Here is a 20,619-nt window from a genome sequence, read left to right as displayed (position 1 = left end):
AGGAACTTTTCCATTCTTATTTTAAACTTAAGTAAGCATTTGACACTAGAGATATTCTCCTGCTGGAAGCACTTCATCCCATGGGCTTTCCGGCTGCACACTGCTCCACTCAACTCCGATTCAGCCACGCTATCTCAGCCTGCTCAGAGGGCTGCTCTTCCGCAGAACGTCTTGCAGGTACTGATACTCTTCATGAACATTTCCACAACAGTCTTCTGCTTGGCTGTACAATGTCTGCAACAATCTCATCGGTGCTCCATGATGCCTGTGTCGAGCCATGAGCTGACTATCACAAATCTTTACGTTCATTCCAGATATTTTGCTGAGATTCAATTATTTTCTATTCCAATTATTGGTTGACAATTTCCACTTGGATGGCCCCTAGACTCCTTCCACTCAAAATACCCTGAACCCATGCAATTCTCAGTAAATTGTCCATCAGATTGCCAATTAAAAACTTTGGATTCATTCCTATATCTCAGTATCACTTGTATTTTCTAGGAAAATTATGCATGACATCAAGATGCTAAATGTTTTAGCATTGGCCCTGGTCAGTGGCTCAGTGGATAGAGCATCAGCCCAGCAAATGGACATCCCAGGTTCATTCTCATTCAGGGCACACAAGAGAAGTGATTATCTGCTTCTCTTCTCCTACTTCTTCCCCTTTCCTCCCCCTTCTCCTTCTATAGCTAGTGGCTCAATTGGTTCGAGCAACAGCCCTGGGCATTGAGGATGGCTTATTGGTCTAGTGCAGTGGTCAGCAAACTCATTAGTCAACAGAGCCAAATATCAACAGTACGATTGAAATTTCTTTTGAATCAATTTTTTTTATTTTATTTTATTTTTTTAATTTTTTTTTTTTACTTTTATTAATTTTTAGAGAGGAGGGAGGGAGAGAGAGAGAGAGAGAGAGAGAGAGAGAGAGAGAGGAGAGAAGGGGGAGGGAGGAGCAGGAAGCATCAACTCCCATATGTGCCTTGACCAGGCAAGCCCAGGGTTTCAAACCGGCGACCTCAGCATTTCCAGGTCGACGCTTTATCCACTGTGCCACCACAGGTCAGGCTGAATCAATTTTTTTTAAATTTAAACTATATAGGTAGGTACATTCCTTATCGAGGTAGCACCCGCACACAGTATTTTGTGGAAGAGCCACACTCAAGGGGCCAAAGAGCTGCATGTGGCTTGTGAGCCGCAGTTTGCTGACCATGGGTCTAGTGCATCAGCCTTAGATGCTAAAAATAGCTTGGTACTCGAGCATTGGCCCTAGATGGCATTGTGGGGTGGATGGATCCCAATTGGGGTGCATTTGGGAATCTGCCTCACTAACTACCGTCCACTCTCCTGAAAAAACACCAAATAAAACAAAACAAAATAAATGTTTTAGCATCAATTCTACATAGTAATTTGTTTAAAATTTGAAGTTCTTGTTTATGGTTCTCTCCTACCTCTTCATTGTAACTTTCTGAATAGCCATATTTATAACTTTATCTTCTTTTTGTTTCCAAGAGACTATCCTAAAATTTCTACGTGGTTAGGCATTAACTTGATAATTATTCATTCCAGTCACAGCTAGTGCTCGATTTATGACCACGATTGGTTCCAACAGACTGGTCGTAACACGATTTGGTCGTAAGTTCAGTAGGTTATACGTACAGTACTGTGAAATGATGTTATAAAGATCTTTAAGTCATATTTTATCATAATTTTCTTTCATTATTGTTACATATGATAATTTTCTTTGTTCATTTTATGCCATTTGAATCATCTCTACACCATTTTGTTTCTTATTTTTATATTCATCAGGTTTAAGTAAAACACTGCATTACCAGTACAACTGGTTTAATATTTGTGAAAACAATTTCCTCTTGGTAGACATCTTGGGAGGGGTTTGATGAAAAATATCCAAGACACAAAACACAAATTGCTGTACCGAGTTTGGGATAACAGTTGAAATGGTGCACGCGGAGATGGTAGTGCTGCTGGAAGCTGGTCTGCACTGTCATATGCCCAGCTGGGCAATGCTTGCGTCGTGGCTAGCGATTGTGGTCGTAAAGTCGAATGGTCGTAAGTTGCATAGGTCGTAAGTCAATCAATATTTGTAATTGCACTAGATTAAAAAAAGGTGCTTACCACCTGACCTGTGGTGGTGCAGAGGGATAAAGTGTCAACCTGAAACACTGAGGTAGCCTGGTCAAGGCACATATGGGAGTTGATGCTTCCTGCTCCTCCCCCTTCTCTCTCTCTTTCTCTCCCTCTCTCTCTCCCTCTCCCTCTTTCCCTCTCTCTCTCTCCTCTCTGAAAATTGAATAAAGTCTTAAAAATTATTTTAAAAGGTGGCTTGCAGAATATCTATCTGCCTCTTAAAATTTATTAAGTATTTTGTGAATTAATGCATATTAGTCTTGTCTGTGTTCTGTGGGTAATGCTTTAAATGTATTATATAATATATCTTTTGATCATATCATTTAATATATTTTATACATAATTGCTACTATAAATTTATTCTTCCACATTATCCTTGTCTTTCTAATAGTTTTTCATGTGTATATTTTCCTCTAGTGATTAGAAAGATACACATCCTATTTTAATTTAAATCAGTACTTTAAGAGTTTTTTAAAAATACTTTATTTTTTCTAATTATTTGAGCCCCTCCATATATATTTTTGCTTACCTTTAATTCTCTCAACCTCATTCTCTCCCCTTTTATGTTTTTGTTACTCATTTATCATCATCAGTTAATATTACTATTATTAAACTTTCAATGATTGATATATTCCAGACATAATTTTCACATTTCCATGAAGCTTCATCATCATATCAACAATAATTTGTGTGTTGTATATTTAACGGCTGCCTCTGCCTCTCTGCCACTCCAAGGTCCTGTGCAGCAGTAACCTCTCTCTGTTCTCATACTCCTTACTGAGTCCACTCAACCACAGACTGGTTATATCAGCACAAGAGTTAAAATCTGTCTAAGCCCTTGAAATAAGATAGTATCTTTCCGTCTTGCTCACACATAAATGACAATTTCTCTGGATACATATTGTTAAGTACAGGTAGAAAAAAAGTAGGTGTACAGGCCCTGGCCGGTTGGCTCAGTGGTAGAGTGTCAGCCTGGCATGCAGGAGTCCCAGGTTCAATTCCCGGCCAGGGCACACAGGAGAAGCGCCCATCTGCTTCTCCACCCCTCCCCCTCTCCTTCCTCTCTGTCTCTCTCTTCCCCTCCCGCAGCCAAGGCTCCATTGGAGCAAAGTTGGCCTGGGTGCTGACGATGGCTCCATGGCCTCTGTCTCAGGCACTAGAATGGCTCTGGTCGCAACAGAGTGATGCCCCAGATGGGCAGAGCATCACCCCCTGGTGGGCATGCCGGGTGGATCCCAGTCGGGCGTATGCGGGAGTCTGTCTGACTGCCTCCCCGTTTCCAACTTCAGAAAAATACAAAAAATAAAAATAAAATAAAATAAAGTAGGTGTACAGTTATGAGTATGCAAGACACAGAGTTAATAAAGCTATTATACTAATCATAACCTGCAGGTCTTTCTCTGTATGGACAGCTATAAACCTACCTTTGCCCACCCCTGCATACTCTTTTCCATTCAAGATCCGGTCTCTGCTTATGTCCCTTGTTCTCCCTCTTTGAGGTGGAGACAGAGGAGACCTAGGAAAATACTGTCCCCTATGTCCTGGGGGTGGGGATGAAGTAAGCAGTGGCACTCACATTGCCATCTTACGCATGTAAGAACACCTGGTGTATAACCAGAATCCTTTTGTAAACTTGTTTTTCCCACTTAGCATTATAATAACAGCGATTTCTGAAGTCTTTTGTTTAATATTTAATGGCAGTAATATTCAATAATGAAAACCATTCTTATCTCTGTTAGAATTTACTGAAGGCTTACCATGTTACGGGCATTATGCTAAGTCTTTTACACACATTAGCTCATTTATCCTCATGACAACCCCATGACATGCGTTTGATCCTTGTTCAATGCAGTTCCAGTGAAGGTGGAACCTGCAGCCTGCTGTGCAACTAGAGGTATATTGTTCCAGCCTCAGCCAGGCAAGCCAGCTGCCCCTGGGCCCAAGGTTACCCCTACACTCAGATACTGGACAGGAGCTGGGGAAGAGCAGAGAAAGTGTTGAAAAGTGGCTGTGCCACTCTCTGCTTCCTATCACTCACTCCCTGCCTCCCCATCCCACCCCCACCCTGTGCTTCCTCTTCAGCTTCCAGTAGAGTGCTGCAGACCCAGAGAGAAAGCCTGGGCTGCCAGACCTCTGTCACTGTGGGAAGAGGCCCCATTTGGTATCAATCAGCAAACACAAACAGCTTCCCAGTGCTGCAGGGCGAAGAGCCTTGGTGACAAATGTTCTAAATTAATCGTTGCCTCGTCCTTTTCTAAATGCACCATTTCAGTATCTAAGGTGCTGATTTCCCTATATGTATATGGGGAAAACAGGAATTATGGATATGGGTGTGTTCAAAACATGCTGACTATAAAGTAAGAGACAACCCCACATGGCAAAATCTAACCCGCTCCCCTGCAAGGCCCCACTGTCTCCGTGGCTGCCTCGGTCCCTACCTTCCGTTTGCACCGCTACCCTGTAGGCTAGCTGTCACCCCTCCCACTATAGCCCTGGTGTCCACCACTGTCTCCATGGCTGCCTCGGTCCCTACCTTCCATTTGCATGGCTACCCTGTAGGCTAGCTGTCACCCCTCCCACTATAGCCCTGGTGTCCACCACTGTCTCCATGGCTGCCTCAGTCCCTACCTTCCATTTGCATGGCTACCCTGTAGGCTAGCTGTCATCCCTCTCACTATAGCCCTGGTGTCCACCACTGTCTCCATGGCTGCCTCGGTCCCTACCTTCCATTTGCACAGCTACCCTGTAGGCTGGCTGTCACCCCTCCCACTACAGCCCTGGTGTCCACCACGGCTCCACTCACCTCCTCAGTTCTTGGTCCTTCCTGCCATGGTGGAAGAATTCTCAAAAGCTGGGCTTTAATCAGTAGCAAAAATAGGCTGGGGACGATGGCTTCCCTTTTCATAAAACTTATCCCACATTGATACCCACCGCTTTCTCCTATTAGATGGAAAGTCACCAAGATACAGGGGAGTGCCTGCTTTATCTCACTCTTCATCTAAATCAGAAATAGAAGACTACCTTGACCACACAGAATCAGCAAGTCATGTTTTCAACTGACTACGTAGGCACACACATCTATTTCTTATGTTGTGTGTTTGTTTGGTTTGGTTTGGTTTGGCAGGACCCTTCCAGACATCACAAGCATCAACTGTGAGATGGATTATGTGTGTATCCAAGCTGAGAAAGACTCAGTAAAGCACCCTGCCAGCTATATGGACAGGGAATAACCACACACATGTACACACACACACACACACACACACACACAACTTCAAGTGTAATTTTGAAGTAAAAGTCATGAAGTCAAATCCACTTTATCAATACCAAACATTTAAGAGGAAAAGTCAGTTAATCCTTCAAGTGTTCATCTTGAGGTTGGACTGAACAAGTTTTACTTTGGCTTCAAAATGACTTCCCAACTGGCCAGTTGTTTCTGCATCCTATAGATTCAGCCTCATCATAAATCCCACCTCCTTGAACGTGCTCTCTTTTCAAGTCTGGTGTGAGCCAAGGAAACCTCAATTAGCTACTGAGGTGCCCAAGACCAGCGCCAAGACTGTCTCTGAGGACCAACCAGATCATTAACTACCATCCTCAGTGTGAATCTACAACAGCTCCCACCCAGTGGAACTTGGGAGGCTGCAAGGTCCTGCCAACCCCATGGCTGACGGGGACACAGAAAAATGCTGGCAAGGCAAAAGCAGAGTAAATTAAAAATATGCTTTGATCTATAGGCTCTATTTATCTATGTCTTTCTTTAGTAACATAACATTAAGGTAAAAGGTCATATCCCCACTGAAATCTAATTTATATTTACCTTTTATTAAATAATTATGACATGGAATGAAGTTAAATATTACAGAAGGTAATCAAGGGGGAATTCAATAGAGAAAACTCAGACATGAGAATTTCGTCTTTGCTATACATAGAATGTCTTAATCCTCCACTGGGAGTCATTCGGGTTTGCTTAAGGAGTTTAATAATACACATTTCAACTGCCACAGAATCTAAATCCCATTTGGATCAGCCTTAGAAAAATTTTCATCAATACCTTGAGATTTCATAATATTTCTCCTGAGAGCCCAAATCTTATGTGTCATTTCTCATTTGATTTCGGGTGTAAGATATGAAGTTATTTACATATCTTGGACCCAACAAATATGTAAACTATCAGCAATGTGTGAAGGGTTTCTTTTTATAAGTAAATAGTATTTAACTAAAAATATCTACTGGGAACCACTCATTTAAAAAAGTAAATGCTGGCTGGTGCTCAATATTAACTTTCCCAAAAGGTTGGTGAGGTATATAAATTCTATATGATTTTTTCTTTCTTTAAAAGGAGACACAGAGAACAGATCATGCTTTCTCTAGCTTTAGTCTTCACTTCTGTTCCCCCAAGTCTAGGGGAGATGTAAAGGGAACTCTATTTATCAGAGTTCTGGTCAACCTTGACAAGGACAGCATTGACACTGCAGAGAGGAGGTCACTTACACCACTGGCCAACATGAGTACTGATCACTAAGATGGAAACATCGAGGGCTGAGGGAGTTCCTTTGCAGAAATTTGAGAGAAGACAACTAAGCTGATGGGGTGAGGGGAGATCTAAGTGCTCAGTTGGGCTGCCACTCTGAGATGCTGACCTACTGCACAGCTTCCCTCACTACTGAGCCTTCCACTGGGGGTTTAGGGTCATTGTGGAGTTTGCAGATGGCCATCAAGAGACCCATAAGTCTAGAAAGCTGAGCTGGCTGCGTGTCTGCACACCCATGCATTTGTCGGCTGCCGAGGGCTTTCACTGCCATCAGAAGTGCACAGAACCACAGTCTACTAAAGATTCCAGCCCACAGAACTAGAGGTCCTTCCTCTGATACAGCCTTCTCTCAGAATAAAGAAAACAATGGGGGAAAGCCTGCTTAAGAAAGCTAAAATCTGTGACTGCCAGATAAGCACCAAATCAGAAGAAGGACTTTGACATGCAAACAGAGGAGAAAACATGACCTTCTCATGTAACTCTGGTCAAAGATAGTCATTCTGTAGTGAGGACAGGAAGGCATACAAAAGCAGCCTGGGTTGAGGAGGAATTTGAATATCCACAGGCTAGCTCCTGCCCTCAAACAATTTAGGATTTCTCTCCGCTGCTTCTCCCTCTCGGTGTCTGTCTGTGTCTTAGATGGGCTTTGATCCTACAGTCTGATTCCAACCCATCTGCCTTCTTTGTGCTGTGAATTTTGTTCCTCTCTCTCTCTCTCTCCGCACTCCCTCCCAAGTTCCTCCTTCAATCAGCTACCTTCTGCCCTACCCCTTTTGTGCCCAACAGTCAAAAATAACATTCAATTAACATTTTCATACCCCCAAGTTCAAGTTTTTTCATAGCATTTGATGGTGGGGTAGAGATAAAGCTTGCACAGGCTCAGCCTTAGCTCCAGACCCTGACCAACAATGCCCTTTCAAGGCCAGGTGGGCTGTTGTTTATTTCTTTGTAAAGACAAAACATTGGGCTAAGTGGTCTCCCAGATCCCTTGTAAGTAAGCTCTTGCGTTATAAAATTCTAAGACGGTCACTTCCTTGGTGCAGTGAAATTCTTCTTTGAGAAGTGGGTACAGATGGGGTTGAAGTCATAGGTGACTGAATTAACTTGTCTTTAACCTTTAATACATTAAAATCTATTCCTACATCCAGTCCTTCCTATGTAGCAGAAATTCAGTGTCACCAAGTAAAAAAAAAGAGAGAGGGATAAAGAATAATATAGAAACATATCGCCCTGGCCGGTTGGCTCAGCGGTAGAGCGTCGGCCTAGCGTGCGGAGGACCCGGGTTCGATTCCGGCCAGGGCACACAGGAGAAGTGCCCATTTGCTTCTCCACCCCTCCGCCGCGCTTTCCCTCTCTGTCTCTCTCTTCCCCTCCCGCAGCCAAGGCTCCGTTGGAGCAAAGATGGCCCCGGGCACTGGGGATGGCTCTGTGGCCTCTGCCCCAGGCGCTAGAGTGGCTCTGGTCGCAACATGGCGACGCCCAGGATGGGCAGAGCATCGCCCCCTGGTGGGCAGAGCGTCGCCCCTGGTGGGCGTGCCGGGTGGATCCCGGTCGGGCGCATGCGGGAGTCTGTCTGGCTGTCTCTCCCTGTTTCCAGCTTCAGAAAAATGAAAAAAAAAAAAAAAAAAAAGAAACATATCATCAAGAGGTGGTACCTGTCTTTGTGGATACAGGAAGGAGAACAGAGGCGAGAACCCGCAGTGCACACGTGAAAGATTAGACAGAAGCTTTTGATATTTAATTTTAAACAAAATATTAATTTAATATTTAATTACGCTTTGGTTTCAAGAAAAACTGCAGCAGCAAGAACAGGTTGTTTGAAGAAGGGAGTAATATACACAGTTAGGGAAACAACTGTAAAAATTAAAGATAAATTTCAAGGGTAAATCTAAATGCCACAGTGGAGCAGTTATGAGTATGCTCATGTGCTCTATAATATGTATTTAGAATATTATAACTGAGAGCATCAGGCCGTTAAGGGGCTGGGACGTCTCTAGCGAAACAGCAGCCCCCGGTCCTGGGGCCGCCAACAAGACATCAGCCTTCAGACTCAGATGAATGACAGATCTGGATTTCTCAGGAGGTGGGTGTGGAGGCTACTTCAGTAAAACTAGAGGAGACTAGGAGGGCCATTGGTTCAACCTGTTTCCAATGTGAACAGAGAACAATTGTACTTGGCCTAGATTTTGATGTCTGAATTGAGCATTTTTAATTAAAAGTCAGATTTGTATCTTAAATGGGACTTTTTTTTTTCCTCCAGAATAATGCTTATAAGAAAAGAGAGACTGAGGAGTGGATGAGCTATTACCACTTCCAGTCCAGCCTGCATACCTGTGCCTTACAGCCTATAAAAAGAGCACCCCACACCTCACCACGCCTGGGCGTAGGTTGTTCAGGGTCTGACGTGGGGTTTGTGCAGAATCAAAGCCTCCCATTTTTCCTCCCAACTGCTGCCTGTTCTTGGATATTTCCTCTTTAACATTTTCTCCCAACAATGAAACGAGGGAGGTAATCAAATGAATTTGTTTGTGCAGAAGTAAAAGGTAAGAAGTGCTCTGGGGTTCTGGGTGAGGGATTAGTTGACATGAATTCTTTGGCTTTTCAGTGTGTCTTGATTAACCGGGGTGTTTGCCAACTTCTAAACTCAACCACACTCCTTGGAAAGCAGGTGCTGTGTGAGCACCGGGGCCAGGGGCCCTGCGGGTCTCTCCTGCTGGCTTCTTCCCTGAAAGCCCACCTCCCCTGCTTACCACCCACAGACCCCACGTGCTCAGGCTGCGCTGCCCTCTCTGTTGCCTTCAAAATCCGGACTTCTAGGTACAGCATGGGGAGTACAGCCAGTAATCATGTGTGGTGTCTGATGAGCACTAGACTGACCAAGGTAGTCACTTCATAAGGTATAGAAACGTCTAACCACTACATTGTACACCCGAAACTAATATAATATTGTATGTCATTTCAAAACAAATTAAACAAGCAAAGAAAACAAAACTCTGATTTCTAGTATAGACCCAGATATTAAGAGCACAATGTGGCAGGACTTCCAAAAACAATTCACCTTCTGCAGAAGAGAAGAGATGCAAAAGCGAGCGCCCTCCCTCAGAGGGGGCGGGGCTGTCCGCGCCAGGACTGTGTTCCTACGCAGCTCGCAGGCAGACCCCACTACGGTTTTCTAGTTCTACGGGAAAGTACCTGCACTATATGACTCACCTGCCCTGCAAAGTAAAAACACTGTCCCGTTATAGGTTAGACACCTTCGACAAAGAAGGGTTAAGTTGGGTGCCGGGGCTCAAATCCAGGCCTCTAAAAACAATGTCACTCACTGTTCTCTGCTCCAATGGTTAATTCTCTCAAGTTTAAAAATAAAGTAGAATTTGTACTCTTTTGCCTTCTGTAACTTCAGTTATTCGTGCAAAGGATATTTGCTCTGACTTCTAAGGAATGTCAAGCATTTCATAGGTTCCAAGCTTACTCCACCCACTGAAGTAGAAATACTCCACTATGCGATCTGCATCCCGGCACAGGTGAAGCACCTCTGTGCCCCTTCCTGCTGCCTGGTCAGGCCCAGCCCTGCACATTGCCTCACGGTGACGCCAGGAGGGTCGAGGTCATCGGCATTTGCCAGAGAAGATTACCAGATGAAGCTGAACGAATGGCCTTGGCGTAGTTTCAGTGCTACATATGACATTGGTAAGTAGCCTTGGTTAGTGCGTAAGAGCCCAATTTGGGGGTAAAACAGCCAGGATTGGTAACCTTAACTTGGTAACCTTAGGCAGCAGGATTCTTATCTATATATAAAGGTGAGATACTAATAGAACCAGCATAATGGGGATACGGTAGTGATTACATGAGCTCGTAAGACAGGGCGCTGTCCTACCTGCTCAGTAGATGACAGATGTGATTACTGAATTATTGCCACCATTTTTTTTTCTTACTAGTTCTGTCTGATGATAGAACATACAGGTCACTTCTTAACTAGTCGACAGATGGTTAGCCTACATTCTGCAAAGACCCAGAGGAACAATACTGAACACCTGTGCTCATCTGCACCCACATCCTCAGTGGCCTTTCACGGGCTTCAGTAGCTGGTGCAGATATTATAATTATAGGTGATAGCAAGTCCACCACCAAATGCCATGCTCTAGATGTGCATCCTCAAGACAGCCAAGAAGTACCTGCACAACCAATAACCATGGCCCCATTGGGTGTCCCTACCCAGAGTATTTTTCTGCAGTCCTAGTTCTCTGTGGAGGAGTCTGTGCCAGGAGGAGAGGACTTCCTGCCTCCCAAGTCTCAGCTGGCATAGTGCCTCTAGGTCTCAAACCAAACAGAGGCAGCTAGACCTTTACTAACGAGCCACATGCTCCTGTGGGTCTCCTAACTCCATGGCAGCGAGCTGCACTTCAGCAAATCCTGGCTGGAGGGAACCAGACCTGCAAAGTCACATGTGTAAAGAAAGTGTGTTGTTCCTCAGAGCCCTGATGTTGTTTACATTGTTCTTGGCAGCAACAACCATGAGGAGATGATTACTGAATTTGGCTAATGATACCAGGTGAGTTACATCTAATAAGCTTGGGTTGATTATGGTGGTGGTGCCCTTAATCACCACCATGTGGATGGGTACAGGAACCATTGACGTTTGGACCATAGACCAAACAAGGTGTATAATAGGGTTGGGGCAGAAGAAGGGGGGCAGGTTTTTTGTAGGTTCCCTTTTCACCTCCTACTTTTTGAGTCTCCTTCTGGAAAGTTCCACCTAAGCAAAAATACTCTTGAGTGCATGGTGCAATGAGGCAGTCTCATAAGAACTGCCTCATGTTGTGGACTATAGGGGATCCTCGGTTAGGACACAGTTCCATTCCTATGACAGTGATGTAACCCAAATTTTGGTGTAAGTCGCAACTCACCCTAGCCTAAGTCACTTACCTATCCTAATACAGTTGAAAGATCATAATCTAGAACATCAAACACAACTAAGCCACAGAAAAAGGAAAAGGACATTAATATACTGTTCTGGACACTAGACTACATAATTCTTCTGCCACACGCAACCAAACCTAGTCCACCTATGTAGTCCCTAAATAGGACGCTAAGAGCATAAGGTGAAACACACAAGTCTCAATTTTTTCAAGTTTCTATGGGAGTGAGTGTGTTAAACTTGAACTATCATATGTTGAGACTGTTGTAACCCGAGGACCCCCTGTGCTTTACATGCCAGAAAGCCTTAGCACCTGCCTGATAAGCAAGACTTGGGTTTCCCACACTCATTTCTCCATTTAAAATACAGATTCTGGACCCTCCCCCAAGAGCGGGATCCAGTTTGTCTGGAATAGGGCCAAGCATGATACTCCAGCTCAGTCAAATTAGGGGAACACCTCTGGGTAATAGCATAATGAGTGCCAGCGCTTCACAGAGAAGAAGAGGCTCAGAGAGGTTAGGGGACCTGACAGAAATCTAGTTGTTGACGGCATGGCTGGCGCCCCACAGCAGGCCTTTGGGCTGAGCCCTGTGTGTCTCTGCGTAGTCCCACCCCTCCCTGTGGGCCCACTCTGTCCCCACTGCAGCTCTCCAGGCTTCAAGGTTTTCTTTTCCTCTGGAACCAAGATTATGGTTTCCACCTCCTCACCAGAGCTGAGAATTTTGTCTAGGCCCAGTGTGGTCTCTGATGCACTGTCCTGCTGCTCAGCCCTGGCTGTGAGCCAGAGGAGTGCATCTCCCAAGAGGTCAGGAGGTCAAGCTACTAGAGCTCCGGAGGCCCGTCTTGCCTTCCGGGGAGCAGGCATCATTCTCCAGGTGCCCTCAGCTCTGAGCAGCCCCCCCTCAGTCATCTGGGCAGCCAGTGCCTTTCCAGCCACTGGACTGAGATTCCCGACAGGTTGTAGATTAGCTTTCCACGTCAGTGGCTGCTTGGTGAGTGGACAAGACCAGAGGCCAGCAGTCCATTTCCTGTGGCATCTGAAACCCTCAGTGGATAAAATCAGCCACTTGTCTCCACCAACCTGAGCTGCATTTGGCCCACCAACCTTGAGGCAGTTTTTAGAGACAGTGACAGTCTCCTGTGCCATCCTGAACAGTGCCTGTGTCTCTGTTTTCTTCTCTGACTGTAAGAGAACGTGCTATGGTAACCCACCCTTGGCGCTCCTCACTGCCCCCTCAGGTCCTTCCTTCTCAAAGCAGCCTCTGGAAGAAGCCTCGCTGCTTGCCTGACTGGAAATGCTTTCTTTGTACCAATACGGCCAAGTTTAACACCGTGTGCTGTCTCAGAACTGAAACATGTGACATTAACTTTTATATCATATTTTCTTCACTTAATTTTTAATTAAAATTAATTTTACTAGAAAATAATAACCACAGCTGAGCGTGATAAACGTGAGTGCTAACTGCACAGATCCACTTACACGCAGAGTTCTTTTCAACAGACAGTCAGCCCTCCCCATCCCTGGGTTTCGCATCCACAGATCTCAACAACCATGGCTGGAAAACAGGGTTTTTGATCCATGGTTGGGATGCAGAGGGCCAGCCGTGTGCCCTGTTCTATGTCATCGTAGGTAAGGGACCCTAGCATCCTGGGATGTTTGTGTCTGCGGAGGTCCAGTGACCAGTCCTCACAGATACTGGGAGGTGACTGAAGTTTTGGGGAGTCAAAAGTTTTATGTGGATTTTCGACTGAGTAAAGAGTCTGCAACTTCAATTCACATGTTGTTTAAGACTCAACAGAATAAGTGGGCAAAATGAAAAAAAAAAAAACTTGTATCAACTGATATCTTTCCCATAGCTAAATATCCACCCACAGCATTTCTTTTAATATCTAAAGTGTGTTTCAGTGTAAGGATGTTCTATTATTTACTCAGTCACTCTGATAATATGTGCTGCAGTAAACAGCCTCAAGAAGACTCGTTTATCTCCTCGTGTGCGTCCCTGAAAGTGGACTTGCTGGGTTGAAGGGTAAAGACCTTCTTAAGGCGCATGCCAAAACAGTACTCTCTGGGCGCATTTTGCCTTCCTACAGTAGCGTTAGAAAGTTTCCACTCTAATTTTGCCAACATGGGTATTTTATTTGTTAAAAAAAAAAAATTGCCAGCTTGATAGGGAAAAACTGTTATCACGTGTTGCTTAATTTGCATTTATTTGATTATTAATATGGTTGAGATTTTAAAAAATACGTTATTGCTTAATTGTATTCCTTCCCTGATGTTCCTTGTCAGCTTTTTAAAAAAATGATTTAGAGAGAAAGGAAAAGACAACCTGCTCCTGTATGTGACCAGACCAGGGATCAAACTGACAAACTCTGCCCTTCGGGACGAAGCTCTAACCAACCAAGTTATCCAGCCATGGCTGTTCCTTGCTAGCTTTTAATTTAAGTATTTTTCTTTTTCTCCTTAATTCATAAGATAGATAACATTCACCTCTTTATCCACAATACATACATAACACAGTGGTTGAAAAATAGAAAGTATAAAATAAACCTTTGCTGAACAAATGAGTAAGATTATGTCATATATCGCAAATATGTTCTTAGTTTGTCCTTTTTCTTTTTTTTTTTTGTATTCTTCTGAAGCTGGAAACGGGGAGAGACAGTCAGACAGACTCCCGCATGCGCCCGACCAGGATCCACCCAGCACGCCCACCAGGGGCGACGCTCTGCCCACCAGGGGGCAATGCTCTGCCCCTCCGGGGCGTCACTCTGCCGCAACCAGAGCCACTCTAGCGCCTGGGGCAGAGGCCAAGGAGCCATCCCCAGCGCCCGGGGCCATCTTTGCTCCAATGGAGCCTTGGCTGCGGGAGAGGAAGAGAGAGACAGAGAGGAAGGGGGGGGTGGAGAAGCAAATGGGAGCTTCTCCTATGTGCCCTGGCCGGGAATCGAACCCGGGTCCCCCGCACGCCAGGCCGATGCTCTACCACTGAGCCAACCAGCCAGGGCCCTTTTTCTTTTAACTCAAAAGTTTCTTTTTATGTAATCATATATTTATGCTTGATGGTTTCTGTACAAATTGGCAAGGCTTAGGTTTATAACAATTTTTTGAAATGTCTACATTTTTAATTAAAATTATTTGATTCATGTATGTTTCAGTTACAATATGAAATCAGATATCTAACTTTTTTTCAGTGCTTAACTGTTGGCCCAACACCATTTTCTGAACATCCACTTTTCCCTCGGGGACTTGACGTGCTCCTCACCTGCAGACACCGCTGTAGTCATACGAGTCATGTGTACACAAACTATTTATTTATATTGAAACGTTCTCTTCTGTTGCATGACATTTCCATATGCTCCTGCAAAGCCCTGTATTCTTTTAATTACTGAAATTTAAATTTGGTTTTAATGTCTGGTAAGGCAAGGCTTTCTCATTTTTCAAAATAACAGGTTCCGCTTTAGCACCTTGGTGAATTTTCTGATGCTTCCCCAAATATTCAATGGGTTCTTTGATTGGCATTCTGTTCAATTTATTCATTAATTGACATCTTTACAATATTAAGTCTTCCCACCCCTCCGCCAGCTGGAAGAATTTTGTCTTTCCTCTGAACATCCCTTAGCACTTTATACCTTTTTAAAAATCACTTTCTAAACTGTACCCAACCAATTTTTCAAACTTGAAACCCGAGAGTCTTCCCCTCCCCGCCACTACCCAACCTTTTCCCCTTCCAATCAATCATCAAGCCCTGTCAATGCTACCTCCTCAATGTCACCCACGTCTGCCTGTCCCTACTACTGCCACTCTAGTCTAAGCTGCCATCATTTCTTCCCAGGGCCCTCACACTGGCCTCCAACTGACCTTCGTGAATCCACCCTGGCTTTGAAGGCATTCTCTACAGCCAGGATAATTTTTTAAATGGCAAATCTGATCATAGTATTCCCAAGCTTTAAAATAATCCAATGGCTCTCCATGTTTTCATAAAAATTGAAAGCATTCTTAGTGGTCACTAGGGGTAGAACCAAACAAGCAGTCCTAACCCTCCCTTCCACCTTGCATCCAACCTCTTTTTTTTTTTTTTTTTTTTTGTACTTTTCTGAAGCTGGAACCAGGGAGAGACAGTCAGACAGACTCCCGCATGCGCCCGACCGGGATTCACCTGGCACGCCCACCAAGGGCTGCAGGAGGGGAAGAGAGAGACAGAGAGGAAGGAGAGGGTGGGGGTGGAGAAGCAAATGGACGCTTCTCCTATGTGCCCTGGCCGGGAATCGAACTCGGGTCCCCCGCACGCCAGGCCGACGCTCTACCGCTGAGCCAACCGGCCAGGGCCCCAACCTCTCTTCAATTCATTCTCTCCATTCTGTTCATAGCAGCCATCAAATATATTCCCATGTTCTTTTCTATACCAGGACCTTTGCATGTACTGTTTTCTGTTTTTGGATTGTTCTTAGCCTTCCCCATCATCTCAGTTTAAGAAGGTTCCATTTCCCTGACATATATCCACAACATTCTATACAACTTTTTTTTTTTTTAAGTGAGAGGAGGGAAGAGAGTGAGACAGACTCCTGCATGCACCTTGACTGGGATCCACCTGGCAACTCCCATCTAGGGCCAATGCTCAAATCAATCGAGTTATTTTTAGTGCCTGAAATAACTGATGTACTGAGGCTGATGTACTCGGACCAACTGAGCTATCCTTAGCATCCTGGGGTAACACTTGAACCAATCGAGCCACTGGCTGCAGGAGAGGAAAAGAGAGATAGAGAGAAAAGTGGAAGAGGAAGAGGGAGAGAAGCAGATGGTTGCTTCTCTTGTGTGCCCTGACCAGGGATCGAACCCAGGACATCCATACACCAGGCCATCGTTCTATTCACTGAGCCAACCAGCCAGGGCTTACAACTTTTAATCCTTATAAAACCTGTAACTTCTTGTTTAAGTCAGTCTCCATGATAATACCAATAGAAATAATGAGAATAATATTAATAATGTTTTTTGAATAATAAGATCTAGTTGCTCTCTATTCCATATGTTTCCCATGCAGAAGTGTTCTACACCTGGCTAATGAGAGCAGATTGTTAAATTTTCAGCAATTTTGTGAGCTGGTTAATGTCATATTGGTAGTTTGAAATCAGTAATGGGAAGAATATTTGCACCATGGAAATCAGCAAATGTTACAAACCAGTGTTTCCCCATCCTCACCTTGTGCCTGGAGAGCTGACTATTAAACATTTACCAACACACCATTTTTTCCATACACTGTATTATTTAGTCATCACCACAGCTCTCTGAAGTAGGAAACTCAGAAATGAAATCACTTATGCAAGATTTAGGAACTATTTAGAAGCAAGCCCAGCTGTGCCTACGGTCAGCATGACTCTGGATCATGATCAGTTCACCGTTACATCTCTGTACTGTAACGCTGAGGAAGAAGAATGCTATTGGTCTGACTTGTCTTCAGTAGCCCCAGCACCCAGCACAGTGCTGAGATGAGTGCATGTGCTCAAGCACTAGTCACTTCATGAGTAAGTCATTCAGGGCTCATCAGGGAAAGACAGCTCTTGGACAACACTACAATTGCTAAGTAAAAAAGCCAGGCAGGATGACCAGAGACCTGAGTCCTTGTTCTGACTCCACCTTGAATGCAGTGGACCATTGTGAGCAAGGCACTTCTCCCTGGATCTCATTTTTCTCATCTGCAAAAGAGGGAGTTTGACCAGATGATCTTTGATGTCTCAACATCTCTAAGACTCTTTGAATTTCCATGTAATGTAACATCTATCATTTTCACGCTTATGTGGGTTCCTCTTTTACCAGGCACTCCATTTCCACAGACTATGGTTCATAGCCTCTGCTCTTCTGTTTGGTAAATTCCTACTTTGCTTTTGAAATGTCACTCTATTGTCACCTCCTCTGGAAAGCCTTCACAGATTCCCCAGTCAGCCACTCCCTGCTCAGTGTTCTGACAACACTTGTTGCATTTACATCTCTTTTGGGAGTCAACCCAGTCATTGTACTCTACAAGTGCCTAGCTCTCTCTAGAACTGAGCTGCTAGAGGAATTCTGATATGATTGATTCTGCGCCTTGAGCATAATTGGAGCTGATGTTTGTTCAATAAGTGTATGGATTACATTGACACCTGGGTGTGACCTTCCAAATTTTAAATCTAATCAGTTCAAGGTCCAGCCAAGGTGTTGGTGATTTAAAGTGAGGTTAAGGGGCAAGAACTCCTGCTTTCACACATGTATGCTCACACACACACATGCACATGCACATTCACACAAATGGACATGCACATGCATGTGCAAATAACACTTGTCTCCAGACATCTATAGCCCCAATGAGTATCGAGATTGTTACTTCAGAAGAAAGATGAGGACTGGTTATGCCGTGACTAGTGTTAGCCTTACTCAGCAACTCTCGGGCTAGACCTGTCATCCATGTGCAGTGGGTGCATTTAGGCAAATAGAGGTGCTGGAGCTCTACATGTAGCGAGCATCCTGGAGTGAGACTTGTTCCTCACCTGACTTTAGGGACAGCCCATGTTCCTTGTGTCCTTCTACTGCACCGACTACTTTTACTTATTCCCCTTCACGGACTCCTCCTTACCATCTTGAGCCCTACACACTGGTGCCCCTGTGGCCCATCTAAACTTCTTCCATCGGTATTTACATTCCCTTCTGTGACCATCTCCTCCAACTCTCTTCCATCTCCTCTAAGTGATACCTTATCAGACATTGACACTTAGACAAGAACAGGAAGCTGAGTCTAAATGACAGAATATACTGTAAAATATTAGAAATTCATAGGCCCTAGCTGGTTGGCTCAGTGGTAGAGCATTGGCTCAGCGTGTAGATGTTCTGGTTCGATTCCCAGTCAGGGCACACAGGAGAAGTGACCGTCTGTTTTTCCATTTTCCCCCCTCTTGTTTCTCTCTCTCTCTCTTCCCCTCCTGTAGCCATGGCTCAATTAGAGTGAGTTGGCCCTGTATACTGAGGACAGCTCCATGGCCTCTGCTTCAGGTTCTAGGAAGAGCTCATTTGCTGAGCAATAGAGAGATGCCCCAAATGGGCAAAGCATCATCCCCTAGTGGGCTTGCTGGGTGGATCCCAGCAAGTCTGGGCACATGTGGGAGTCTGCCTCTGCCTCCCCTCCTCTCAAGAATAGAAAAAGAGAAGAAAGAAGAAAGAAAGAAAGAAAGAAAGAAAGAAAGAAAGAAAGAAAGAAAGAGAAAGAAGAAAGAGAGAGAGAAAGAAAGAAAGAAAGAAAGAAAGAAAGAAAGAAAGAAAAAGAAAGAAAGAAAGAAAGAAAGAAAGAAGAAAGTTAGAGAGAAAGAAAGAAAGAAGAGAGAGAAAAAGAAAGAAAGAAAGAGAGAAAGAAAGAAAGAAAGAAGAAAGAGAGAGAGAAAGAAAGAAAGAAAGAAAAAGAAAGAGAGAGAGAGAAAGAGAGAGAAAGAAAAAAAGAAAAAAGAGAGAGAAAGAAAGAAAGAAAGAAAGAAAGAAAGAAAGAAAGAAAGAAAGAAAGAAAGAAAGAAAGAAAGAAAGAAAGAGAGAAAGAAAGAAATTCATAGTATGCCTGGTATATTTTCTTGGACTGTATATTTCTTTCTTTTCTTTTTTTTTTTTTTACAGAGACAGAGAGAGAGTCAGAGAGAGGGATAGATAGGGACAGACAGACAGGAATGGAGAGAGATAAAAAGCATCAATCATCAGTTTTTTGTTGCGACACCTTAGTTGTTCATTGATTGCTTTCTATATATGCCTTGACCGCGGGCCTTCAGCAGACCGAGTAACCCTTTGCTGGAGCCAGCAACCTTGGGCTCAAGCTGGTGAGCTTTGCTCAAACCAGATGAGCCCGTGCTCAAGCTGGCAACCTCAAGATCTTGAACCTGGGTCCTCCGCATCCCAGTCCAACGCTCTATCCACTGCGCCACCGCCTGGTCAAGCTACATTTCTTTCTTTATACCCCTATTTTCTCATTCAAAGTGCCATATCTTGGTTTCCATTTACCAGGTATCCTGGCTTCATTGTTTCCCCCAACTAAATCAGTCTTTGTATCAACCACACTCATTTTTCCTAACATAACACTTTGAGTCAACTTCCCTCCCATGGGAACCTTCAGTGCCATCTTATATCTTGCCAAATCAAATCAAAATGCCCAATCAAAGCTTTTTCTTTTTCTTTTTAAAAATTATGGTAAAATACAATTAACAAAATTTACCATCTCTCACCATTTCTAAGGGTATAGTTTAATAGCATTAAGTACAGTCACATTTTGTTGTGCAATCAATTTACACAATGCTATTAAGCTTGTAAAACTGAAATTCTGGACCTGTTAAACAACAACTCCCATTCTCCCTACCCCTAACCCCTAAAAACTACCTTTCTGTCTCTATGAATTTGACATACAGGGCTTTCAAACTGTTTTATGGTTTCCTTTCTTCCTGTGCCTAGATCATCTAAGCTAAGTTCTGGTCTAAGTGCTACCCAAATACATTGGCACAACTGTTGAACCAGCTATCTCTTCTCCAGTCACTTGTTCACCTCACCCTCTGGGCCTTTGCACATGAGTGTCCCATAGTTGAAACATTCTTCCTTCTCTTTACCTATTTGAATCCTCCCATCTTTAAAAATTTTCCATTTCCTGGTTGAAATATCATCCCACTACTCTGGTCCACACTAAACTCTCTTTTCCTGGAACTCATATTCCATTCATTGGAAATAACAGATATTTTGAATATTCTAATTCTCCAACTGTTCTGTGCAATATCCTATAGCCTTCTCCAACAGTTCTAAACTCCAAGTAGGGATGACGTGTTACATGCCCTTGCACCTTACACCTAGAAAAAGTTGTAGATACAAGGCAAGTTTCAACAAATATTGAGATATATAATAGATCATTTATACTTTCATAAAATTTTTAAACAATTTGAATCAATCTGCAGCATTAACAGGCAACTTCCTTGAATCTTTTTCAAAAAACTGTTGTTATATCCAGCAACTTTGTCTAATTTTTTTAAATCTGGTTGCTTA

At 43.8% G+C, this 20,619-nt stretch overlaps 1 protein-coding gene across 1 annotated transcript in view; it reads right to left on the bottom strand.

Annotated features, from left to right (window-relative positions):
- The window catches only part of EBF2 (EBF transcription factor 2), a 218,835-nt gene that overhangs the window by 24,645 nt on the left and 173,571 nt on the right, over positions 1–20,619 (bottom strand). The gene's annotated exons all lie outside the window — the stretch shown is intronic.

Source organism: Saccopteryx bilineata, chromosome 1, assembly GCF_036850765.1.
Source record: "Saccopteryx bilineata isolate mSacBil1 chromosome 1, mSacBil1_pri_phased_curated, whole genome shotgun sequence".
Lineage (NCBI taxonomy): Eukaryota > Metazoa > Chordata > Mammalia > Chiroptera > Emballonuridae > Saccopteryx > Saccopteryx bilineata.
The sequence above is the reverse complement of the archived record's forward strand: the minus strand, read 5'-3'. Positions and strand labels throughout refer to the sequence as shown.